Source organism: Leptosomus discolor, chromosome 4 (genome assembly GCF_034619465.1).
Source record: "Leptosomus discolor isolate bLepDis1 chromosome 4, bLepDis1.hap2, whole genome shotgun sequence".
Taxonomy (NCBI): Eukaryota; Metazoa; Chordata; class Aves; order Leptosomiformes; family Leptosomidae; genus Leptosomus; species Leptosomus discolor.
The window spans coordinates 53,587,156-53,593,689 of NC_141394.1; the positions used below are offsets into that span (position 1 = coordinate 53,587,156).

Consider the following 6,534-nt stretch of genomic DNA (forward strand, 5'->3'; position numbering starts at 1 on the left):
TTCATCATCCTGCATCATCTGTAATACGAATCAATGGCAGAAGCACTAATGAAACCTAAACCAAATTCCTTTATACAATTTACCTTCATATAATCCCTTCACTTACCAGGAGAAAGTCTGAAAAACACTGAGTCATATGCCACATACCACCTCTGCTTCGGTGTGCAATATACCACTGAGAAGGAAATAAAATGACCTCGCCTGCTACCACATTAAACAAACCAGACCTATTGTCTCCAAATCCAGGCAGTGCTACAAGCAGGAACTCCTAGCATTTTTTCATCCCCTAGTTTTGTGCACGCTGCTATTCCTAGGCCTCTGCCTATTTCCAGTTACTCCTGCTCATGATTTTAATAAGGTGTATTTAAGTTGAAATACATTCACTAGAATGTGTGGTGAATTAAATTAACTTTGTGTTTTACAGTAAACACATCTAATGCAACCTGAAGATGGCAACTCATTGTTGTCAGCTTGTATAGGTTTTTTTTAATCTGAAAGAGCATGAATGTTTTCAGTATTATAGTGTTCAGCATTATGCATTGAGTCAAAGCTGTAGAACTTAAATATAAAAGCATAGGAAGAAATCTCTGATCTTTGCATCAAAGTCCACTGAAGAAAAAAGTCCATGAATGGCCAGCGATGAACGTCAGTGAAGGTGACTCAGCTTTTCACCTTTATTCAGATAAGCAAAAGTATTGATGTGTTGAAAAAGCCAGTGTGAGTTGCATCTGAAACCAAATGTAGAAAGTTTAAAGAAAACATGTTCTATATAGATCTGATATCTAAATACCATAAAAAGAGAATTTTTTCCATCTCAAAATTTTGTGAGGAAAATTTGCCTGCATTGATCCAAACCAGAATACATAGACTGCACACTCACTGTTTCTTAGGTACAAGTGCATCTATCCTATATTCTCACCCTACTGTTATTTTGCTCTTTGAACTCAGGAATCCTGGATATGACTGCAATGTCATAAGGCATGAGGAAAAACAAGAAGGATGCAGGCCGCTAACTAGCAACTCAAAAGAACAGGCAGGACAACAAGTAGCCATTATTACCTGAGTATTTCCTCCAAGCTTCCCGCTGAAGATCAGTATGATTTATTAATGCAAGGCCACAAAGTCATAAACCTAATTCTAACATGAATTAATATCTGCATCCAAACTTTAGATTCTTAAAAACACAGCAGTACAAACCCCAGAGATCACAAATCTGTGTTACTAACTAGAAGTCATCACGCAAATTCTGATATTGCCAGGCTCCTCAGAACTAAAACTCTCGGGGAGTACCAGACTTTCAAGGTGGTCCCCCCAAAACTGTTCCCAAATCAAAAAAAAGAGAAGAATAAGCATTTTTGCGTCTTGCCAGACCCTTGCACAGAACACAAAACAATGCTGTTGCATGTAGCCGTGTGTACAGAAAACAGTCCATGGCTTAGCACGTTACTCCTGAAGTATATGTCATTCTTCAGCTTTTGTTATCTGCATTTCCTTTGATCATCGAGTCTCAGCAGTTGTAACAACTTACTAAGAGAAAGTGAAGTAGGAAATACTGTCCTTTTCAACTGTCTGCTAGAGCATGGAATAAATACATAGATATGAAAATATTCCCCCTTCTGTCTGACAGTCTTCAGTCTTGCTGAATGAATTTAAGATTCTTGCAAATTTAGTCAATAAAAAGCCAAAGCAGCATTCCTAAATTTGCAATCAATAGCCAGAACAGAAATGTACAGATTAAAAGCTGTATTATAGCTTTCCTCCATCTTTATTTCCCCTACAACTCTCATATAATCCCTGTTGTTCAAACCATGCATACAAAAACTTATAAAATGACAGAATTTGGCTTAATGTCATTTAGCCTGTAACAAGGTTAGTTAATATGCATCTGAGACAGTGTAAGCTAGCTGGTTAGCCCTCAACTATTTTCCAAACCTGGCTATTTTTCTTCCATTAATCTTCACTTTTCTACTGAGTAATAAAAGGGAAAATTGCAAAGTTATAACTTCATTTAGAGAACAGCATTCATACAAACCTGCTCTCTCTTAGTGAACTGCACAGCCCCAAGTATACAGTCCCATAGGGCAGTGGTCAAGGTGAATGAGCTAATTTACAACAATGAAGTTATCAGATTTAGACTTACTTTGTATTCCTAGACTAATACTAATCCTTTTGCATTGCTTCACCACTTTAACATGATATATCATAAGATTAATAACATGAATGATGCCTGAACTGACAAATTTCTATTCCAAAAAGCTCAAAGATGGAGTAAAAACAAGTCAAAGTTAATTGTTAAGATATTTTTATTATAACTACTCATGAGAAGCCATAGAACAACGTACTCTCAAGTGACCTGTCTTTTTGACCAGTTTCTTCAGAATGAGCCTTCAGAGTAGAATAATGGCCTCAACTGAGTGGTAATAGTCCAATGTAAAGAGCCATGAGCTTTATAAACACATGAAATAATTTGATACTTCTTTAGTTTAAAATACAAACTCTGATTTGGTATTAAATCAGTTCTACTGAAAGAGCTTTTCCCATTTTTAAATAGTGCCTTAAGATTGCAGTTACCTGGAGAACAAGGTAGGTGAAACATTAAGTATTCACCATAGTCTCAAGTATACTTTTTTCATTCTTGCTATCTCCAGATGTACCAAAACCAATAAACTGGATCTATTTGTGCTGTGAGACACCAGAACAGTAGATCGTGTTTAGAATGGGTTCCTTCTCTCTTCTTCAGCCTTTCTGACCAGACATTTCAGGACAGAACAGCAAAGACTGGACTTTACACACAACACCATCACTTAGTGGCATGGTGGTATTTCATTAATAGCTACAGCAAATTAGGACTTCACTAACTGCAATTTTATTGGGAAACTTGTGTAACATGCTGCCAGTGTACAGAGTAAGTGCGTAAGCCAGTAATGTGAAAAAGCTGATCTTCTGCAACAGGATAAGGAACAAAACTTCATCTGTCAGCAATGGAAAGAAGTACATCCTAAAACATTTTTACATTGAACTTCTTGAGATTGAAGGCAGATTTCTTCCTTTAAGAAGGGAAGAAAAGGAGGAAAGCAATAAGCAATGAAATGACTTAAAAGTACCAGTTAAAAAGGGTGCAGTACAGCTAAACAGATAAAAAGTTGCTTAAGACAAATTTTAATCAGCCTCACAGGCAAATCGAAACACACAAAAATGAGAGCACTTTTAAAGTGTGAATGTGCTCCGCAGTGAAGCTGTATCTTTCAGTAACTGTGAGTCATGCCAAAACAAAGAAAAGTAAAAATGAATGACCCAGTTTAAATCTGTAGGACACTGAAGCAGCACAAACGCTTAAGGAGCAATACGATAAAAGAATATTAAAATCTATTCAAATTGTTCAGAAGCAGGCAGTCTGCAAAAGAATTTGCAAGCCCAAGAAATGAACAAGTATGAAAGCAGCCTTTGAGAATTTGAAGGCTGCATCACAAAAGCCAAATGAATGATTTGTCTGTGGTAGAGATTACTTTCCCAAGGTTTTTAAAAACTTGGGATGAATGAACAAGGATCTGCCTGAGACATTTTAGGACAAATTTGTGAATAAGGATCAAGTCATTAGGATTTAATGGTACTTTTTATCACCGACTGCACAGCATGAAGTTGAAGAGTAGTAATGCCTCAAAAAACCCCTAAATAAGTCTCTGAAGGAGTCAGCACCTAAGCACAGAGCATGACTCAAAGGAAGGCTGTTTTTGAAGTCTTCAGATAGGTCCTTCAAGGGCATGATAGCTACCATGAAAGGGAAGGGACCTTTAGCGTCCTTTCAGGCTATTAATTCAGCAAGAAGAGGAACAAAGTTTTCATAAGTGAAAATATTTCAAAGCTGTTTTCAGCATCAATTGATGTGAAAAAAGCAGGATACTCAAAGCTAATCATGTCTGCAGACTCCAAAAGATCTTAATTCTGACAAGATCCTCATGGACAGAGCAGCAGATGGAATTTAACATGATTTATTGCATGACTCATGAACCTAGGATGGAAAACTCCAACCCTATTTCTAAGATAGCTTCCACTCCCTTCAGAAAGTTCTGGAAGTGTAGACAACTCACTGAAAACATCATCCCAAGCTATCAAATGTAAGCAAGCTTACTAGTTCAGGAAAATGGGAGAGAACATTTAGGAATCTGTCTATGCTGAATACCATCAATTAGCATTAAACCCAGGAAGCAAGGCATAGAAAGGCTGAACAGAGCAGCATGGATCAGATATGAAACCACAGTCTGAATAGCAAAACTGAGTAGACTAAAACTTGGTAATCCTTGATCAGGACTGCAGAGGTCTATAAAATGACTGACAAGGCCTGTAGGAAAATGATTGTTTCTCATAACAGGAAGTGAACAGTTGTCAGACAGGTTTAATATAAAGAAGTACCTTTGTACACTCCAAATTTAGTTTTAATAACTTTTAATAAAACACAAGCAAAGATAACTAGAAACACTTCCTGGCTAGAGGGGGGTTAAATCTGACCAAGTTTGATCCTAAATCCACACTAACTTGCTTTCCTGTGTAGGCAGTGGGCAGTGCCTGGCAGCTACATTGGTTCCATATTGGAAGCACTGGCTAGTAGCAGGGTGCACACAAATCACATTACCATCTGCCACTGAGGAATAAGTTTCTAATATTTAGACATAACCAACTGAAAAGTGCATACAAGCTTTCAATCACTCAATATTGATCTTGCTCTTCAAGGATCTTCACACTTGTTTTTTACATGCAATATTGCAACATTTCCCTTTCTGTTTATTTGAAATAGGCAGGTAATGGGATTCTCACTGAGGATGTAATGGTACTTGTTCTTCAAAGTTTGAGACAATCTTTTGACTAGTCGGAGAACATGCGAGTAACAGATACAGCCTAATGTATAGTTAATAAAATAACTGATATTAACTGGCCAACTTCTAAAAGTGCTTTTGCATTTTAAAATACTTCACAAAACCATGACCAGACATTCGGAGTGAAAGATGAAGAGGGCTATTTTCAACGGATTTGTGAGTTAAAGATTAAGCTTATCAGGTTTGCACGTGGCAAGAGAATGTTTCTGCATGACAACACAAAGCATTCACATCCATGAAACAAAGCCTTCACACAGGAAGTACCTAAACAAGAAACCTTCAGAACACACAAACTTCTGGTAGCATTCTCTTATTTTATTTCAATGAATCCAGACACAGCAATAAATTACAGCAGCTTTTGATAAGAAACCTGTTTCAACAAATGGCAAGGCTCCTGTTTAAACATGATCATTGAAGATGTGTCATTTTAGCCATTACTTGTTTCAATTCCACTTTCAAGACAATACGTCACAGGCAACAACTGGAGTCACCACATACGAATTCAGAAATCAGCCACTCATGAAATCGTGTGATGTTTAATATCAGTTCAAATCCCTTGCACATGCTGGCTTCCTCCCTGTAAAAAATTTTTTTTTTTTTAATTTGCAGGCAGCATCAAACACACAAGAGGTAACTGGCCTAAGGTTGAGCTGTATAAAGATGCTACGTGATGATAACCCTTATGTCAGAGCCACTTCTCAATGCCAATTTAATCATTTGTAAAGGACAGACCTTTCCTTTCCCCTACCATTAGTATGGATTCCATTCCAGAGGACCAGCCAGACTAGATGTTAGAATAAATGGATCCAATTGCCATCATAAGCTTTCTTCAGATTTTTTTCCAATTTAGATGGGCTAAATTTATATAAAGTTCTAACAACTACCACCCAGGTTTCCACTAGTCCAAAATTCTTGGATTTTGACTTTTTTGTTTGTTAAGTAAGGAGTAAATTAAACTTCTTTACATTCAGAAGGCAATGCATCCACTAACATCTGATAACCCTTTTTACACCACATACCTGTAGACCAACCAAAGTACAAGGAACTCTTTTCACTCAAGACATTTATCACATAGGTTCATAAAGCACCAGACTTGAGAAACCTGAAAAAATAAGGTTTACATGAAACTAAGATGACCTCAGACAACATGATAATCACATGACAGTTCAAAACCTACCTACAAGCCATTAATAAAGTCAATTTAGTAACTTCCTAGAAGTTCAGTAGTTTCATGAAATGTGTTCCTCTCAGCATGATCCAAAGAAGAGTTTCAACCTCACCTCTGGGACTGCAAGAGAACTTTTATACCCCTCTGTGTTGGCCACTTAAGACACAGTCAGACTTAAGAGGGCAAAGCATAAAAGGGGAATTGATTACAGCTCCATTTTTTTCTTATTAACTAAAATGATCTGAACTTGCCACTTAGTTTTAAATCTTGTTTTTTGATACTTCACAAATTTCAAGCAAATTGTAGTATCTTTTTACTATCTGCAATTGTCATTAGACTAGAGCACACTCACCTTCTAGTAGAAGGTACTATTCATTACTAAGAAGTCCTGAGCATTGCTTCTAATTTAGGTGTGACCATCCATGTCCACAATATTTCAAAGAAAGTTGCTAAGCAGGACTCCTAAACAGCACAAAAATGACAATTATAATATAA

General features: G+C 36.9%; 1 non-coding gene across 1 annotated transcript; it reads right to left on the reverse strand.

The window, feature by feature from the left end:
- Nucleotides 1-6,107: 6,107 nt before the first annotated feature.
- Nucleotides 6,108-6,225, reverse strand: LOC147415674 (small nucleolar RNA SNORA26). Its single transcript, XR_015183486.1, has one exon. It is a non-coding gene; the product is annotated as a small nucleolar RNA SNORA26 (small nucleolar RNA).
- Between the last annotated feature and the right edge of the window lie 309 nt (nucleotides 6,226-6,534).